Source organism: Pipistrellus hanaki (assembly GCF_964339955.1).
Source record: "Pipistrellus hanaki genome assembly, chromosome: 14".
Lineage (NCBI taxonomy): Eukaryota > Metazoa > Chordata > Mammalia > Chiroptera > Vespertilionidae > Pipistrellus > Pipistrellus hanaki.
Window position 1 is genome coordinate 17,308,431 of NC_140516.1, and position 20,761 is coordinate 17,329,191.

Here is a 20,761-nt window from a genome sequence, read left to right on the forward strand (position 1 = left end):
GAATAGAAAGCTAGAAATGTCGATGAGAGAGAAACATCAACCAGCTGCCTTCTGCTGGGGATGTGCCCGCAACCAAGGTTCATGCCCTTGACAAGAATCAACCTGGGACCTTTCAGTCTGCAGGCCGACGCTCTATCCACTGAGCCAAACCGGTTTCAGCTGCATATTAGTCTTAGATAGGATGTCCTCTCGTGGAGGAAGCAATCAGTTGCATATTAGGATTTTAACCATCAATTTCTGTTATGGAAACTTAGGTCAGGCATCAGTAAACGTTCTGAGTGCCTGTTGTTGGTCATCACTGTCCTGGGCCAGGGGACACATACAGCACCGGGGAGTGGTCCTCGCCCTCAGAGAGACTCCTTGGCACGCTTGCTAGTTCCAGAGGGAGGTGGCTCCCGGCACAGCGGCAAGAGCCAGGACTGGGCCCAGGAACCTCAGAGTGTGGCCCCACTTCTACATAACTAGCTATGTGAGCGTTGGGTGTCACTGGTGCGGGCCTCCTCTGTACAACAGGACAGTGACTTATAGCTACTGAAGGTCCTTCTGGCCTTAAACATTCCTATTTTTTTCAGCTTTCAAACGGTTCTGGAAAAGAAGTGTAGTCCCTTTAAAAAATGAGTTCTAGACCAGTTGGCGTGGCTTGGTGGTTGAGCATCGAATTGTGAACTAGATCATGGTTTGATGCCTGGTTTGGGCGCAGGCCCTGGTTTCAGGCTCAATCCCCAGTAAGGGGTGTGCAGGAGGCAGCAGATCTATGATTCTCTCTTCATCATTGATGCTTCTCTCTCCCCCTCTCCCTTCCTCTTAAAAAACACACACAACAACAACAAAAACCCCACCAAACAAACAAACAAAAAAACCCCACCACCAACAAAAAACAAGAAAGAAAGAAAAGAAATGAGCTCTGGAGTGTAAAGAGCCTGTGCATGTTCATAACAATGTGTTAGTCCTGGTGGCTCCCTAAGCCAATTCTGTGCCCTGTCTAGTTGCTGGTAAGAGGAGGAAGGGGGAGGATTAGTGGGCCTGGTTGCCGAGGAACCACCTAAAAAGTGCCTCCCAGGTGGACATGCCTGTGGAAGGTGCATGCTGGCTGTCACGTCTCTCCTACCCACAGGGAACCATGCACGGAGGACAAAGGCCACAAGGGCAGGCCCTCCCTCCTTCTCCTTCATTTTTCTCAAATGAAAGTGGCCAGGGAATGAGTAGGCGTGCAGGATAAGGCTTTCCCAATGCAGCCAAGAGGAGTCACACATGTCCTTAACAACTGGGAATTAGGACCAGCAACAAAAGAACAGGTGACATCAGGGGATGGATGCCAGGAACATTCACGACTATAAAACAGCCAAGTAAGGAAAACCGGGGTTAGATCAAATAGACAAACGTATCAGCTGGATATTTAGAACATGTAGGGGTCACCCCAGGCACAGCATGTACAATATAACTAGACTCTTTCCTTGGCTCCCAGACTCTCCTCTATGTTAAGGCCTTAACACTGAGTAAAGATGCAGCTCCATTTGAAGTCTAAGTGTGACACTGACTGTTGCATGTGCTTTTAATGCATTAATTTTTTATTTTTTAATTTTAGAGAGGGAGGGGAAGAGGAAGAGAGAGAAACACTGAGTGGCTGCCTCCTGCATGCCCCCTTCTGGGGATCGAGCCTGAAACCGGTGCATATGCTCTGACCAGAATCAAACTGGCAACCTTTTGGTGCATGGGACGACACGCAACCAACTGAGCCACACCAGCCAGGGCTGCTGTGTGTAGTTTAATAGACCTGGAGAGTTCTTTGTACCCGGGAGCCCATCTTTTCAGACATTGTGCTGAGTTAAAGCAACCAGGCACTTAACTCCTAGGCCCCCAGGGCTGGGAGGTCCCCGTAATTGTGAAAACGGGACCACATAACGGAATCGCTGGGGAAGCAGGGAGGAGGCTGGAGGGAGCTGACACATCCCGCCTACCGATCCCACAGACGGAAGGGAGCGTTTGCCTCCTCGCCTCCCGGAACTCCTTGAGAGAAGACCCTGCTTTGTGAAGACCATCCCACCCCCTCCCCCCAGCCTGAGCTGGACTCTGCCTGGAGTTGTAAGAAATTATAATCTCTGGCTTCCTTCTTTTCTAAGCCACTCTTTACCCGGACTCTATCCTTTCTTGGGAGGTCACGTGACAAAAACTTGATCTGCTTCCTGTGAATTTGAATCTTTGAAGAGCCACCCACCGAAAGAGAAAAGAACCATTGCAGTGTGAAATTTCTTTCTATCCGACTTCCCTTTCCATCCAAACATCAATATTTCAATGTTTACATTTATTCACCTTCTGCTCTGCAGCAAGTTTTGCTCTAGTTCAGCAAAGCTTAAGGACTCTAGTTCATTATGTTTGTTTTCATGTTTGAAAAATGGGGTCTTTGTGTGGTTACAGGCACAACGTGGGCCCCCTGAGGCCCCGTGGCCATGCTCGGGTGGCTCCACCCTCCAGGCTTCTTAGGAGAAATTGGGAATAAGATCAGAAAAATACAACCTAGATCTGATATCCGTTCATACCTGAGGGACCAAGAATACCAAGTTTTGTAATTACTTGCAAAGTGAAGGGGAGAGTTTGAAACATGCTAACAGCGGGGGACAGGAAAATGAAACTCAAAATTCAGGGAAGGAAATGCTGGCTGCTCATTCCCTTTCACCTCCGAGAGTACAGCAGCTGGAAGAACAGGATTGGCTTTGTGTGTGCTGGGGAAGAAGACATAGTCAAACTCCATTGTTTTAGGATTATTTCTATGATTGGTTTAAGAGTTTGACTTTACAGATATCACATGGGTAAATATTAAACCGTAGCACTGACTCAGACATGGACAATAAACTCACAGCGGCCTAAACTACTGTGTTTTATTGATTTTATATATATTTAAAAACATTCTACTATTTCTAGAAATCAGTATGCATTTTGTAATCTATGACATCATTGATCCAAATGAAAGTATTTATGGAGCCATTATTATTATTATTAAAATATGTTTATCGCCAAAGCCGGTTTGGCTCAGTGGATAGAGCGTCGGTCTGTGGACTGAAAGGTCCCAGGTTTGATTCTGGTCAAGGGCATGTGCCTTGGTTGAGGGCACATCCCCGGTGGGGGAAGCAGGGTCAGGTTGCTATGGGCCTCTGGCCACCACGTCCTCATCCGTAGATCGATGCGTAACCTTGTTGCACGTGTGTTTCTATACACAGACACCTTATTTAATAAGGATTATTGATTTATTAACATTGAACTCCGGCCTGAGCAAACCTTATCTAACATGTGTTCTCTCCAGAAGGCACATCCCAGGCCTGCAGCGCTCCGGAGCCGACACAGAGCATTAGCACCACGCCTGGGGCCATCCTAAACAGCGGGATCACCAACACAGCGCACACCGTGCAGAACGTGACACCCACGTGGGCCACGACGGGACACGAGTTTACCGTGGGAGAGACGAAACGGGGCGGCAGGGAGCTCGGCCTTGTCTGGCCTCCGTGGGAAGGTGACCATGGCCGGCTTCGGTGTGGCTGCTCCGTGCACGTCCCCGAGTGCAAAGGCACCGGGCAGCATACGGACTGGGGGTTACAAACACGTTAGTGAGTAGGTGGGATGTGAGACTAGGGGACCCATGAATAATGAGGATCAGATGCACGTCTTTTGTTCTCATTGACAAAAGAGCGATGTGCCTTTACGGGAATCACCCAGCTTCTCCAGCACAGTGTTCTTTGGGGACCACTGTCTTCCCAGGGCACTCATCCGGGCGCCCCCTGCCCTCTGGCCCCGTGTGGAACCGCTGTTCTGCCCTGTGGGGTCCTCGGGGAACTGCCTTCCCTGCTCAGCGCTGCCCCAGCACCGCCTCTGTCTTGGCTTTCTCCGTGGGTCCGTGGCATCCACTTCATGAGACAGCCCAGAGAAGTCAATGTCGCTTTCCGACAAAATGGGGCTGTCTTTATGGAAGGACCTTGGCATTGCAGTTTGGTGGGGTACATAGTTTTTAGCATCAAAATCATATTGTTTCAACCCTGCGAAGCCACTGATCCATTCTTTTAAGTATCCTGCATTATAGAGAAGTCTGGTGCCCTCCCCCAAGCTTCCAGTCTTCTTTTTAAAAATTTATCTTTATTGTTGAAAGTATTACAGATATCCTCTTTTTCCTCCCATTTGCCATACCCCGCCCCACCCCCCCCCCCACCCCCCGCACTACTGTCTGTGTCCATGGGTTATGCATATAAGTTTTTTGGTTACTCTCTCCCCACCCCTCACCCCCACTTCCCTCTGAGATTCGTAAGTCTGTTCCATATTTTCATGTCTCTGGATCTGTTTTGTTAGTCAGTTTATTTTGTTCATTATATTCCTTTGTGATACTTGTCTTTCTCTGACTGGCTTATTTCATAATTAGCATAATCCTCTCCAGGTCCCTCCATGCTGTCTCAAAGCTGCACAGTATTACAATGTGTAAATGGACCACAGCTTTTCACCCACTCAGATTTTCTCTTTCCGTTTACCATTGCACAGGGTATGTCTAGGTGTGGGTCCGCCCCACCCCACTCATCTTGCTCAGCACTTGGCCATAAGCCTGTTTAATTTGAAGATTCACTTCTTCCGTAACTCCTGAAACTTTCTGTTTTTGTATTTATTTTCCTGCATCTTAAAAAAAAATAATTTTATTGATTTCAGAGAGGAAGGGAGAGGAAGAGGGACATAGAAACATCAATGGTGAGAGAATCATTGATTGGCTGCCTTCTGCATGCCCCACACCGGGGACTGAGCCAGAAACCTAAGCCGGAAACCCTATCCTGACTGGGAATCAAACTGTGGTCTCCTGGTTCATAGGTCGATGCTCAACCATTGAGCCACACTGGCCAGGCTCCCTCTCTCTTTCCTTGTCTCCCTGGGATGCCTGTATGGCAGATGTTGGATCTTCTGGATTGTTTCTTGAAATCTCATACTTTTCCTTCTACCTTTTCAGTCCTTTGAATATCTGATTTTGGTAATCATATTGTTAGTTTCCAAGAACTCTGTTGTTCTTTGTTCCACTTTCATAGCATCCTGTTCTTTTATGAATGCACCGTATCTTCCAACCTCTCTGAAACTAGTTATGTTTATGTTATCTTCTGTTCTCAAAATCATTTTATCCAATCAGTTGTCCTATTTATCCTCATCTTTCTCTTTCATCTTGGCTTTCCTCAAACCTCTGGTGATCTCTGGCCATGCATATTTAAGAATGAAAGGCCAGGTTACCACAGGCAGATAGAAAAGCTCTCCTCGGCTACCGTTAGGTAGGCAGGCTCCTGTGTGGGACCCCGGGGTGCGTTCACAGGACATGCCAGCGAGCAGGCGTCACCTCAGAGTGCCCTGTGAGGACAGAACCGAGAGCCCCCGAATGCCAGAATGGGGAGCTGTCCTTTGTGGGGCCATATCCCTCCTAGAAAGCCTAGACCCGCTCTATCGTTGTCCGATGTCTCTAGAGGGGAAACCTCAGATTGTTAGTTTGGGGGATAAATGTCTGTCATGCCAGATGGTCCGAAACTCAACTAGGAGAGGGGGAGGGAGAGAGGCCAATTCACCTGGCTGCTCCAGAGACAGATCTTCAGTGACTCCCCGTTTCCCACCCCGCCCAACCTCCGGGCGGCACCCTCCTGCTCTCCTGCTTCCTTGTGGCTTCCCCTTCACAGCGTCTACGCGGGTCCTGGGCCCTTCCAGTCTTCCACAGACCCGCTGACATCTCCCCTCTGCTGAGGACGAACACCGGTTCCTGCTCCCTTTTGAAGTATTTATTTCCATAGTGCTTCTTTACCATTATTGTTATTATTTTTTTTGAGGGCAGGTTCTAGAGATGGAAAGCATATGTGTTCAGTCCATCATTTTTGAACTGGAAACGGGAAGTGTCATTTTAATTTACCACCCTAACAAACATCATCTGGGAATTAGCCTAGAAATGAGTATGCTGGCAAAGAGAAAACACTCAACTGTTTTATAATTGAGTAATAATGTCATATTAAGAAATTTAGATCACTTTCATTACCAGGTGAGTCACTGGAAACTAATTGGTCTTGAGATAATTGAGGAATATAAAATTTTTGTACCAAGAGATTATGTCAGACTCATTAATATAACAGAATCATATTCAGTGTCTCTGTATTTGTCTGATTATGGCGTATGGTATTACTGTAAACAATATTTAAAATTATACTGTAATGCCAGAAGGGAGGAGAGAAAAGAAAGCAAAACTCTTAAGCATTTGCCATGATTGAATGAATTGCGTTGGTGGGAAACAGCATGAAAAGACAAAAACAGTCTGGTTTCTTTAGACCCATATTTTCTTTTAATTTCAATAAATTATTTCTCAAGCATAAAGAGCTGATAAAGAGTAAACTATCTTTTTAAATCTCTTAAACAACTTCTTGAAATTTTTTTCTATCTTAACTGATGAGAAATGTGACAAATCTTAGCCAATCAGCAAGATGGTTCGTTAGAAGTTGCCAGCAATCTTGATTTAAATGACCATTTTTCTGCAGTCAAGCTTCTGCATTTATTTATTTATTAAAGGCCCAATGCTCGAAATTCACGCATGGGTAGGGTCCCTAGGCCTGGCTGGCAATCAGGGCCAATCTGTGGGGTGACTGGCGGGTCCCCTGCTGGCACCCACCTTGGTTGGCCTGAGGCCTGCGGGCAGCTCCTGCATTGAGGGTCTGGCCCCTGGTGGTCAGTGTGTGTCATAGCCACCGGTTGTTCTGCTGTTTGCTCATTTGCATATTAGGCTTTTATTAGATAGGATTGTGCTTTGATTGGTGAATGGCCTGCCAGATGACTGGACAGTTAGCATATTAGGCTTTTATTGTATAAGATTTATTTATTTATTATTGCTATTTTAGAATGTTTTTATCAATTTCAGAAAGAGAGAGGGAGAGAGATAGAAACATCGATGAGAGAGAAACATCGACTGGTTGCCTTCTGCATGTGCCCTGACCCAGAATCCAACCAGCAACCTTCCGGTGCACAGGATGATGCTCAACCAGCTGAGCACAATGGTCTGGCTGCAAATCAGCTTTAAAAAAAAAGAGAGAGCCGACAGTCACTTAAGCCTGGGAGCCATGATTACAGGCCAGCGAGTCACAGGTGTGGTTTAGCTGGGCTGATGGCCCACCGTGACAAAGGACCTGGATCTATAAGACTGCCATTTTAAAGCTCTTTGAGATCATTCTCTTCAGAAGTAAACAAATCAAAAGGCTGTCATATATACATTATCTTAAATCTAGAAATAACAGGTCTTATAGCTTTTTAATGATGTAATTTAAAAAGAACTTTACTGCTTTCCGAACTGTATACGAACATGAAATTCATAGTGTCATCCCCTAATGGATTCGTGTACTATTTTAAAATGGTTGAAATTTATTCATTTTTAGTCCCTATAACATTTCCCTAATCTGTATAATATTGTGCTTCAGAATGTTTTATATTGTAAATATTTATGAAAAAACGAAGTAGACACTGCAATGAAGCATCTTTACTCTTGCCAGTTGAAAGTTATCCTTGAGGATAATAAAATGAGATGAAATAAAACTAGGTAAGACATAAGGGAATTCAATCTAAACATATTCACTATATTTTAGAAATATATTTTTAAAGGGTATGAAAAAAATCTCTTAGCCTCGTCACTAATAGAATTCTAATCTATTTTGGTGCGTTACCCTAAGTGCTGTATTAACACGATAGTTTGTTAGTATTATTTTGTGGCTGTAAAAACCATTTTCAGTAATACCAGCTAAATCACTTGCTCTATTACATTTCCATTTATGAACTCCAAGGGCAAATCATTATTGCGCAAGTAATCCTTTTCAAACCACTTTCTTCCAAGGCCACCTTTAAGTGAATGAGAACAGTCAATAATTTTATCGTCATATCTGTTAAAGCGCATTAACAATTTATAATGTAAAGAGCGCTATCAAATGCAATTTCATCAAAATGACATGAGGATCAAATTAACCAAATTAACCATCCGTGAACGTTAGGACCAAGCATTAACCCAATTTATTTAAATTATACCATCAGATTACAAATCATTCCCTTTTTAAAAAGTATTTCAAGTCATGTCCTGGAATAATCGAGCAGGAAGCTCAACTCCGGGCACATTCTTTCTGATACGGAGGCAGAGCATGTGTGGCTGCCTAGGGCCTTTAGAAGGGAGAGGCGTTCTAGAGGCAGCACAGCGTAGGATGGGAGCCTATGCTATGAGGTGGATACAGGCTATCTGTGGCTACTGCAGTATGCAGTGACTTTATTTTTAAATATATATTTTATTGATTTTTTACAGAGAGGAAGGGAGAGAGATAGAGAGCTAGAAACGTCAATGAGAGAGAAACATCGACCAGCTACCTTTTGCACACCCCCCACTGGGGATGTGCCTGCAACCAATGTACATGCCCTAGATTGGAATCGAACCCGGGACCTTTCAGTCCACAGACCAACGCACTACCACTGAGCCAAACCGGCTTCAGCATGACTTTATTTTTAATTTTAATTTTGTTTTATCTATTTTTTGCTTTGTGTGTGTGTGTGTGTGTGTGTGTGTGTGTTTGCAGTGACTTTAACATGAGTTGTCTTCGTTGGTGTGTTGTTGTTTCTTAAAAGTACAAGATGTTGATATATATATATATAGTTTCCTTTTTATTAGCCTTACAGTATTTTCTAATCTTTCTATATATCTATATCTATATCTATATCTATATCTATATCTATATCTATCTACCCCGTTTCCCCGAAATAAGACAGTGTCTTATATTAGTTTTTTCTCCCAAAGTTGCTCTAGGTCGTATTTTCAGGCGATGTATTATCTTTCCATGCACTAAGTCTTATTTTCGGGGAAACACGGTATCTATCTATCTATCTATCTATCTATATAAAAGCCTAATATGCTAAGTGTTTGATCCAGTCGCTATGATGTGCACTGACCACCAGGGGGCAGATGCTCCAACCGGTAGGTTAGCTTGCTGCTGGGGTCTGGCTGATTGAGACTGGGTGAGACAAGCCAGACACACCCTGGAGTCAACCTCCTGTGGCCCCTCCCCAGCCTCTAAAATATCTCTTCTAATTAATTTCCCTTCAATGTGCATGAATTTGTGCACCGGGCCTCTAGTATTAGTATAAATATATTTGGCTACTTATGGTACTAGCTGGATGAGAAATGACTGTATAAAAATAACTTTAGTGCTCCTTGAATCTGAGTTACAGTAATGCATCCCAGAAGAAAATGAACTGGTTTGCCTTCCTGAATCTATTTATTCATGGAAAAAATACAATAAAAACAAAACCTTTCACTAGGTCCAGCCTGGCCTCTTGTCTTTTTGCTTTTTGGGAATTGGCAAATAGGAACTGTGAGCAACCTATTTTCTTAAAAATCAAAGTTTCATATTAACAGTGAGGTTTATTGTTCTAGACAGCGGCCTGTCTCACTTCTCTGGGCCAAGAGGAGCTTCTCAGGTGGGATGAGGGGACCTGGGAGCTCCCTTGGGGGTGAGGGTGGGAGTACCAGGAGCAGGCAGCAGTCCAGAGACAAGCATGATTGCTGGGCAACTAAGTATATGGGGGGTGGGAAGGGGGCGTGGGACCAGTTTGGGTTTTCAAAACTACAACATGCTGTGCTCTAAGTCAGGGGTCCTCAAACTTTTTAAAGTGGGGGCCAGATCATGGTCCCTCAGAGAGCTGGAGGGCCGGACTATATGAACTACTAATTCCTACTGTAACACCTCGGCTGCGCTCACTGCCCAAAAAACCTGGCGGGCCGGATCAGACTCCTCTGCGGGCCGCATGTGGCCCGCGGGCCGTAGTTTGAAGACCCCTGCTCTAAGTAGAGGCAACTGCCCCTTTATTCATCCCTCCACCTGCCTCTCCTCCCTACCCTGCTTTCCTTACTGTCAGTCCTCAGGCAGTGGTTGCACCGTGGAGACCCGTGGCTGGGGGCCTGTGGCTTCAGTTGTATTGTTTGATCCTAGTGACAGGCAGTGCAGCTCCTGGTCATGGCCGTGTGAGTCCTCGAGAGCCTCTGGGCCCTGGCTCATCGAATCAGCTGCACCAGGCAACCACTAGCCATCCTGCGTCATCTCACCTGTGGGTGGAGCTGGTTAGGTGTCTAGAGGGCATCATGGTGGGGGAATGGAAGGTGCCATGGACCAGAGCGGAGGTGTGGGGGAGGGGGGAGGGGTCCTGCTCTGTATTGACCAGCAAATCAGCTGATTTTCCAGAACTTCCCTTTGGCTCAAACAAAACCTTCCAGGAGCTCTAGTTAATCCTGCAGATGGAAGGAAGGGGCCTGAGCTGGCTGAGCTGGGAGGTGCCTGGGGGCCTCCCTGGCTTGGTCCCCACATTTCCTGCCTTGGGTCTCTGAGGACGCTGAGCTCTGCACCTGAGAGCCGCTGCGCCAGCTGACCTCCGAGGGCCGTTCCAACCTGGAAAACGATGCTTTTCTGGGAAGATGCTCAAAATGTCACTCCTACTGAGCCCCCATCTGCAACCTACAATCACAGAGATGGAACAACCATCCAGGTGAGCTTTCCTTTGAAGTCACTATTTCATAGCCCACGATAACGAGGGGAAAGGAAAACCTGAAAACGGCTTTATTTTGTTAGGGACTGCTGCTTCTCCTCCCGGAGACAGTGATCTCCACTGTTTACCACAGGCAGCTGAGGGAATCCACCTAATGGCAAGGGGGCAACACTTGCGTTCAAAGAATTTCTGGAAGACGGATCGATTTGGAAGTTTAGCACTCTGGTGGCGAACCCAGTGAATTATGATCTAAAAGTTTATGTTCTTATTTTATAAGCTGCTGGAATTCACCATTTTGTAGACTTAATTTTATTGAGCAATGAAGGCAGCACAAAACCCCAGCTACATAATTCCGTGTATATACTATTTGTAGGCCAGTAAACACAGGGCCTTGGTTTTCCAGGGTAAGTTTGGTTTTATTTTTGTTATATTTTTTGTCCCGTAGTCATGGAAACGCCCCAAATGTAGGCACCTAAACTATGCCATCAGGACGGCCTCTCATCCAGAAACAACCCCCGGATATTTTGGGGCTAACCAACATGGTGGCTGTAGCTAATTCTTTTTAAAAATATATGTATATTTTATTGATTTTCCACAGAGAGGAAGGGAGAGAGATAGAGAGCTAGAAACGTCGATGAGAGAGAAACATCGACCAGCTGCCTCTTGCACACCCCCTACTGGGGATGTGCCCGCAACCAAGGTACATGCCCTTGACCGGAATCGAACCTGGGATCCCTCAGTCCGCAGACCGATGCTCTATCCACTGAGCCAAACCGGATTCGGCGGCTGTACTAATTCTCCGGACATCTTCCATTGAAGTAAATGTCCCTGTACCGAGCCTGGTGGCCCTGCCCATATTTGCACACACACTTCTGTCACAGCGAGAGAATTCTGACTTGAATTACTTACTCTATTCCAAGTCCAAATTGGCGATGTCAGTCAAATAAATCGGGCAAAGTATGATGGATGGTGAGATGGATAAATGAACATTAAAGCCTTCAGAGAAACCACCAAATTTATCTCACTTAATACTTTGTGACAAGGTGGGTTAAAGCACAGCGCTGTGTGGCTCACTCTGATGCTCTCTTTCTTCTGGCAGAGTCAGATACAACAGATGCAAATAAGGAATTTTTAAAACAAAAGTGTGCATACTATTAAGCAGAATTTGAGAGACACTGGAATGCTGGCAGCTTCTTGTTCTCTCCGCATGGACAGAGGGACACGGGGCTGAGAAGTCAGGGTGCCTGGGCTGGAGTCCTAATTCCACTGCCTACCAGCTGTGTGGAGGGTGACCTGGGGCACATTCTGAGCCGGTCTCGGTAAAATGGGTATAACAGTACACACCTACAGGACTAGGGATTATTTAATACGCATCTTATTTAATACACTTAACAAGAATTAAATAGGTTAATACCTGTAAAGTGGTTGGGACAGTCCCTGGCAGGCAGCAGGCATTTAATAAACATTGGCTATGATGACTTACTTCCACAAAAATAAAGGTTTAGAGAATCATTTTTAGGGAAAGTAATTGCTAACATTGTCCCTCCATTTCAAAAGCCACTACAGTAGACCCCTGACTGTCAGGGTTAGGGGTGCTGAGCTCCCAGCACAGTCGAAAATCACATATAACTTTTACTCCCCCCAAACTTAACTGTTGACCGGAAGCCTTACTGATAACATAAGCAGTCGATGAACATGTCTTGTATGTTATATGTAGTATATATACCTGTTTCCCCGAAAATAAGACAGTGTCTTATATTATTTTTTTTCTCCCTAAGTTGCACTAGGTCTTACTTTCAGGGGATGTCTTATCCTTCCATGCGCTAGGTCTTATTTTTGGAGGATGTCTTATTTTCGGGGAAACACGGTAGTATATACTATATACTTACAGTAACGTAGGCGAGAGAAAAGAAAATGTTATTAAGAAAATCAGAAGGGCCGAAACCGGTTTTGCTCAATGGATAGAGCGTCGGCCTGGGGACTGAAGGGTCCCGGGTTCGATTCCGGTCAGGGGCATGTGTCTTGGTTGCGGGCACAGCCCCAGTGGGGGGTGTGCAGGAGGCAGCTGATCGATGACTCTCTCCCATCGATGTTTCTAGCTCTCTATCTCTCTCCCTTCCTCTCTGTACAGAATCAATAAAATATATTTTAAAAAAAAAGAAGAAAAAAAAAGAAAAGAAAAGAAAATCAGAAGGACGTGAGACCAGAGCATTTCCCCAGACTGTGGAGCTCTTCCTCCCAGGCATGCCTCTATGTGGCTCAAATAAACTCTTATAAAAATTCTCTACAGCTGTGGGCCTTCTTATGTCAACAGAGAAAACACGTTTATAGTATTTATTGAAAAAGAATTCTCAAAAAAGAGGATTCAAACCAGCGTTGTTCAAGGGTCAACTGTACTATAATATTAAAGTGCTTGACACTGTGTAGAAACACGAGACTTAAAACTCAGCACCATCTTTCTACACCACTGATCTTAGGGGTGGCGTAATGGGGTGATAATGCAGTTTTAACCCTGGACAAACTCTGGGAGGCACATAATCGACTGAGAACGTCCATGTCAGCGAACATTTTTGTTTTTCCCCAAGGCTGGGCACTGGTGGGCCCTTCCTTGTCTAATCCTATGTTCCCCCAATTCCATCTGCTCGAGAATTCACAAGCATTGCAACGTTAGAATCCTAGGATTTCACAAGACCATAATCTAATATCAAGGAAATATCGGGACTTTTTTAAAATTCTGAGGGACAAATTGTTAAAAATCGGGGCGTTTGGTCACCTTACTAATATTAAAAGGGACTTGAGTGGTCAGTGGGTTCCCTTCCTAATTTTAGCCACAATCAAAGGTGTGGCCTGGGAGGGGAGTGGTCAGAAAGGACTCACACAGTCTGTGTGAGATCAGATGGAGAACCAGGGCCTCGGCCTGAGGCTGTTTCTCCTATTTTCTGAGACATCCCCGTGACACCTAGAACAGTGTTATGGGCATAATCAACATTCAACAAATATTCCTTAAGTGAGTGAATGAATAAATGAAGCCAGCCTTAAATATTTGTTTTAAAAGCAGCTTTGAGACTTTTTTTTTTTTTTTTTTTTTTTTTTTTTTTTTTTTTAGGGAAATGAATTATCTTCTCAACTCTTATCTTTCTCTCCAGCCTAATTTCTAATATGTATCCCAGTGTGCATTCAGGAGGGGGGAAAAAACCCAACACCCCATTCTCAAGTTTTTACTACATTTCTTAAAAAAAAAATTTTTTTTTTTTAAATTGATTTCAGAGAGGAAGGGAAAGGGAGAAAGAGAGAAACTTTAATGATGAGAGAGAAACATTGACTGACTGCCTCACCAGGGCTTGTGCCCTGACCAGGAATCAAACCATGACCTCCTGGTTCATAGGTCCATGCTCAACCCCTGAGCCACACCGTCCATTCCTTTTAAAAATCACCACCTGCCAATACCATTAATTCTACTGGCTCATTCTTTTCTTCTAAATCTAATTTAAGACATCCATAGAACCATTGCCGTGCAAGAAATTGTGACCTGTTTACTGAGTTCACTCCTCCCTCCGGACCTGAGAAGGGCAGAAGTCAGCCTTGCAAGGGGGTTTATGTAAAGCTGAAGAAGAACGAGGAGGAGCAAGCTGGAGCTCCGAGTCTGCGTCAGACTTCCTTTGTCCTGCCTTGTCCCTTGTCCCCCTACCTCACTGCACTCTCCATGAAGCCTAGTGCAAGCCCTCGCATGCAGCCTAGAATTCTCTTCTCCCTTTCAAAATTGTTGAAGTGTTTTACTTGTGACTTTTAAAAAATATATATATTTTATTGATTTTTCAGAGAGGAAGGGAAAGAGATAGAGAGCTAGAAACGTCGATGAGAGAGAAACATCAACCAGCAGCCTCTTGCACACCCCCTACTGGGGATGTGCCCGCAACCAAGGTACATGCCCTTGCCTGGAATCAAACCTGGGATCTTTCAGTCCGCAGACCGACGCTCTACCACTGAGCCAAACCGGTTTCGGCTACTTGTGACTTTTATTGCACATTATTAGTCACTCTTAAGTTGTATTATATTTTGTTATCCAACCAACTTATAAATTAAAGCAAATTTCAATATTTGAATCATGGTTATGGGTGGATATATACACTAATAAGAGAAAGATGCAAATTGATTGTACCTTCATGATACCCATCAGCCAATCAGGAGTGAGTATGCAAATAAGCTCAACAAAGATGCCGGGTTAATTTGCATATGCAGGCACCCAGTGGCCAGGGGTGGGGTGGGATGCTTGGTGTTCCACACTGCCCCAGCAGCTCAGGGCTTCTGGGCAGCATGGGAAGGCAGGGCTAGAGTGGAAAGAGGTGGCTCTGGGGTCAGAGTGAAGGCGGTGCCGGCAGCCAGGGATAGGAAGACCCATTCTTACATGAATCTTTGTGCATCAGGTTTCTAGTGAATAATGACTAAATGCCTCCTTGACAAGTCCCCCAATTCTTTTTTCTTTTTTTTAAAAAAAAATATATTTTATTGATTTTTTACAGAGAGGAAGGGAGAGGGATAGAGAGCTAGAAACATCAATGAGAGAAATATCGACCAGCTGCCTCCTGCACGGCCCCCACCAGGGATGTGCCCGCAACCAAGGCACATGCCCTTGACTGGAATAGAACCTGGGACCTTCCAGTCCGCAGGCCAACGCTCCATCCACTGAGCCAAACCGGTTCCGGCAAGTCCTCCAATTCTTGTCTCTGAGGGGGTATCTCCCTATCCATTTATGTATGCGTCTATACTTATAGAAATGCATAGTTTTATTTTGTTTTTAAAATGGCACTATACAGTATGTATGGTTCTGCAATGTTTTTTTCTTCTTCTTCTCATTAATACTATATGTCTTGGTGTTCTTTCTGTCTCCGTATAGACAGACTTGTTTCATTCTTTTTAACTGCTGCCTAATTTTCCGGAAGATAGATGTACCAGGTTACTGAGCCATTCCCTATCGTTGGCCATTGGATGTTTTCAATTTCAGAATTAGCAAAACTCTGCAATGACAGGGAATTACAAAATCTGTGCTGGTGGGTGCCTGCTTCTCTAGGATACGTACCAAGAAGTGGAAATGCTGGGTCATAGAATGTGCATGGTATAAATTTTCATGGTGCCAAACTGCCCTTCAACCTAACCACACCAATTTACATACCTGTCAGCAGTATATGAAGGACCAGTTTTCCCACCAGCTTGCCAATATAAATAACTTTTTATCTTGTTTTCCCTGCATATATATTTTATCTCCTGGGCTTGGGGTTGAAAACCCTGAGAGCAGACCCATGATGACTTCATATTTGCATATCTTCCCGTATTCAGAGGTGTTTAGTAATTGGTGTTCAACAAATGCTTGTTGAAGGATCTCTAACCATGAGTTCTTTGCTCATCTCTGTGCAATACACACTTTTCAAAAAGCATTTGCCAAGGACGCTTCGAACGTTGAGGCTATTAAGAATGAAAAACATTCTTAAGAAAGTTGGTCGAGTTTTTGCACACACCTCCCTCTGAACAAGTTACAGCCGTCTTTCATTTAAAGTTGCCCCCTGCTTTGCTGGCAGGAGGCAGGGAAAACAGACCTGGTTTTCTCAGACAATAGATGGCAGGGTGTCCCGCCCGCTGGGAAAGAGCAGACTAACGGCGCCTCGGAATGCCTGGGAAATAGACAGAAGACAGAGGATGAGGGACTAAGGTCACAATCCTGAAACATTCTGCATCCCAGGAAATAAATTCTTTCATGGAGTTTCAAAAGAGAGGAAACTATTAATAACGTCTAAAGCATGGCAATAAATGGGTCCAGGTGAGGGGGAACTGTGACAGGGTAGGAAAACGTGAAGAATTGGACATATTTTTAAAGGAAGTTTAGAGAGAGGAAAGAGAGGTTTTTAAAGGTGTGAATGTTTGTCTGTTAATACGATAATCTTGGCCTAAAACATTTCTAAAACTCCATGAGCTTGATTCCAAATGACGGCACTCCGAACAGTACTTGGAAACACGAGTTTCCCAGGACGGTAAGAGGTCTCTTTCCATGAAATACAAACAAGTCGAGAATGATGAGTGGCTCAGTGTGTGTTTCACAAAGGAACTGGTTCTAGATGAGAAACAACCTAAGCGAAGGCCTATTTCCTCTAGGAATGTTTCTTTCCCTCCCACCAGCGGCGGGCCCAGCGAGGTACCACTGCATCTCACACCAACACACAAGCAGAAAGGGACGGTGGACTGACTGCCCCTCGGACTCCTGCGGTCTGGGGGGGGGGGGGGGTTCTGCTTTGAATTCGGGGGGCTGGACGGAGGCGGGGGACCTCACATCCCCAGGGCTGTTGGGAGCACCAGGTCTGCCTTTGCCGGTAGGGCCTGCGAGGCGTCATGCCGCTGCACCCTGCAAACACACGTGGGCCCGCGCTTTGGGGTCTCAGCCCATGTCCCCTCTCCCCTGCCCTTTCGGGGAGCTGTTTCCCATAAACCCCGGCAGGGACCAGCCGTACCAGTGCCTGGAAACTCCTGGAGGAGGGGCGCGGGGCTCTTTGGGGGCTCCGTGTCCTTTGGGCCATTGTTGTGCGGAACAAAGAGGGCAGGAGGGGAGGGCGCCCCCGGGAGGAGAGGCGGAGAAGACACCGCGGGCGCGATGTAGCAGCGGCGAGGCTGGCAGCGGGCGCTCCCGGAGCGCGGGCTGGGGGACCCCCGCCGGAGGCAGGCCGCTCCCCCCGCCTCCCCCACCCGCGATCGCACCGCAGCCGCTTTACTTTTCCCCCTTTCCTTATTATTATTATCATTTTTTCATCTTTTCCCGCGCAAAGCCGGGCTCCGGGGCTGCCCCGGAGGGCCGCGCAGGGGCCGCCATTTCCCGGGGAAAAAGCGCCGCGCGCCGGCACCGGGCGCCCCGGAAAGGGAACCGGAGGGGAGTGCCCGGCCCGAGTCCTCCTCCGCGCCGGCCGCCGGGCTCCGGGCTCCCGGCTCCGGCGTCCGCGCCCCCCGCGCCCCGGTGCCTCCCCGCCGCCCGGCGCCCCGCGCGCTTCCCATTGTCAGCCCGGCTCCGAGGCCCCCGGCGCCCGCCCCTGCGGCTCCCGAGGCCCCTGCGCAGCCCCCCGCCCCCGCGCCGGTCCCCGGGCGGCGGGGCGCCTCCCCCCGCCTCCTCCCGCGCCCCAAACTCCGCATCCCCGGAGCCGCGCGCTCCCTCCGCGCCCGGGGCCTCCGCCGGCCCCGCATCCCGCCTCCGCCCGCCCGCGATGCCCCGTCCCCACCGGCCGCGGGCATCTCACCGCTTCTTCGCCGCCCCCATCCCCTTAGGTCCCAAGGAAGCGAGCTGGGCAGCTGGGTGCGCACATTTTCCCGTTTGCGGGGAGCGCGGCCTCTCCCGGGTGCGCCCGCAGGGGCCGGGCGGCGGGGCGAGGCGGGCGGGGGGCTCCGCGGCCCCTGCCCTGCTCCCGCGGCCGGTTTTGTTCGCAGACCCCGGAGGAGCCCCCAGAACAATGATGCCACCGCCGCGGCGGGCTCACCTGGCGCTGCGCCCCTGCTCCGGGCCCGCTGGCCTCGGCGCGCCCTCCCCGCGCGCAGGTTCGGCCCGCGGCGCCGGTGCGGGCGGGCTCCGCGCCTTTCTCTCGGTTCCGCCGGTGCGTGTCAATGGCGGCAGCAGCCGTCCTCCGGGCCGCCGCGGAGAGCAGCGGGGGGAGGAGGCGGAGGGAGAAGGGATTGCTCCTGCTCCGCATAACCACCTCTAGGAGGAGTTGCTCTGCCTCATCCCCCGCCAGCCCAGGCGCCGCGGCGGGGCCAGGGCTTTGCGCGGGGCCGGATGGGCTATTGTCCTTGCGGGGCGTTAGCGGGCAGGGCGCGCGGCCTCGCTGGATGGACCCGCAGGTTCGGACCTGCTGGGTGCTCCGAGGGCCGCCGGCTCGGGCCAGGCTCTCCCCAGAGCTGTGGTCGCGATCCAGAGTCTGCAGGATCCACCTTGGGTGGAAGGAGGTGTGGGCGAGATCGTGGGCAGCTAGCTCTGGAGGAAAAGCCTGAGAAGATGAAAGCAAACAATTGCCACCTGCGATGGCCTGGTGTCCTTTAATCCTAATAAATGCAAGAACGTATGTGTCCATCGCACAGGGCGGCCACAGCCCCAAGAACTGAGAATGCGAGTCCATGCCTGTGGGCTTTTAAGAAAGTAAGACTGATGGAGAATCCAGCCTTGCGGAATATGTGGAGTGGCAGATGCATGTTGTGGTGATTATAACTGCATGGACGTAATTTTTTTTTTTAAATCCAGTTGCTTTACAGGCTGTTCATTTGTAATAGTTCAGCTCCTACTAAGATGAACACAAGGCTATTGTCCTAAAAACCAATTTTTATTAGTTTCTAGAAAATACATTTTTAAAAATATATTTTATTGATTTTTTACAGAGAGGAAGGGAGAGGGATAGAGAGCTAGAAACATCGATGAGAGAGAAACATCGATCAGCTGCCTCCTGCACCCCCCACCCCATGCTCTATCCACTGAGCCAAACCGGTTTAGGCTAGTAGACACATTTTTAAAAAATATATTTTATTGATTTTGTACAGAGAGGAAAGGAGAGAGATAGCGCGAGAGAGAGTCATCGATCAGCTGCCTCTTGCACACCCCCTACTGGAGATGTGCCCACAACCAAGGTACATGCCCTTGACCGGAATCGAACCCGGGACCCTTCAGTCCCCAAGCCGACGCTCTATCCATTGAGCCAAACCGGTTTCGGCAAGAAGACACATTTTTGATGGCTGTATGGTGGACAGCATCAGGGGTGGTGATGGGATTAGTGGTTGGTCTGTTTCTTCTGGAAGCCAGTCTCTTCTTTGTACCCCGAGATGTTGGCCAGGGCTCTAAGGCGAGAGGGGCGAGTCAAAGGGATTTGTTTAATTCCAGTGGGAAATGCTAACTTGCTATGGGCTAGCCACACTTCCTCCAATTTTTTTTTTCCCCGAGGAAGGACTGAGAGGCAATATTTTAATTTTCCACAAAGGAGAAACCCACAATTCTCTAAGCATTGAGCGAATGTGTTTTAAAGCTTCTCCCATTTGGTAGTATTGTGTATATCTGCCCCTATACATTTACAAATGTTTAGGCAATGGGGAATCTTGGGGTGACTGAGAGCCTCCAGTTGCTTGAGTGGGAAGAACCCCGACGCCCACTGCCTTCTGGATTTATACCAGTCAGTCAGGGCTGTTGAGGTATTTAGCAGATAGCGCATTAGACCACGTGCAATTTTAAACAAGTGTTTGGGAAGTCAGCTGACTCACCCAAAGATCCTGGATGTATCATGAAGGTATAAGTAAACCTCTCACTGTTTAAATCTCGTATGGTTTCTCAAACCCACCTGGACTCAGTGGTCTCAGTTTAGTGAGGTTCCCTGCACTCTTCTTCCTACCTTTTTACCCTCTCTCTTCCTCTCTGTCTTTGTCTTTGACCTGGTAACCCTCTAGGTCAGAAATCTAGTTGGGATAAAGCCCTCTTTGCCCAACCAAGACTTACATTTAAAGGGTTTCAAATGATCCCCTGGACATCTCATACTGGTTTCAATGTCCTCTTCCAATCGGAAGCGCTTACCTCCCTTCTTATAGAGATTTCCGGTGTCCGTTCTTGATCAGCATTAGCCTCTAGGCCAACATTCAGGAGCCTTCTGGGAGTGCTGGAAAAATGACCCAATCAGCTAGGCTGACTGAGATATGGTTTAATAATTTATCAATATATATTAGATTCACATTCTCCCTGCAACTTCCCAATAGAAATGACAGGTGTGGTCATTTTTATGTGCATATTATGTATCTCGTTTCATCCTAGCATTTTGTTTAGTGCTGTTCTGAGGAAAGCAGGGTCAGGATTCTCCCATGTCCTACAGGTTAGTTTCTTCAAATAGGTGATAGAGTTACAACTCGGAGAATCAAGGAGAATGTCAGCTTCATGATCCTCTGGTTCTTAGAAGGGGTCACCGAGTTCAAGCGCTCTATGTTATAGGGAGAGGTCTGGTATTCAGGTGGGTGAAGAGACTTCACCCAAGGCCATGTGGGTAATTAGTGGCAGAGACTCTGATGCATTTCCATACACTCAGCAAATGTCATTTCCACCAACTCCAAACTTCTCAGGATGTACATGAGACAAATAGGCAACCTAATATGCAGATGTATGGTAGTTAAATTATAGTTATTTAAAAAATGAACATTTAATACATGAACCTAATTTAATACAAAT

The 20,761-nt window shown here is 47.2% G+C and overlaps 1 protein-coding gene across 2 annotated transcripts in view; it reads right to left on the bottom strand.

The window, feature by feature from the left end:
* MACROH2A2 (macroH2A.2 histone) overlaps positions 1-18,379 on the bottom strand; it is a 40,054-nt gene extending 21,675 nt beyond the window's left edge. Inside the window, exon 1 of one of the 2 annotated variants that reach the window (XM_084903712.1) lies at positions 18,054-18,379. The gene's annotated coding sequence lies outside the window, so the exon portion shown is untranslated. The remainder of the gene's footprint in view (positions 1-18,053) is intronic. The other variant, XM_084903711.1, reaches the window with a different exon arrangement.
* Positions 18,380-20,761: the final 2,382 nt, after the last annotated feature.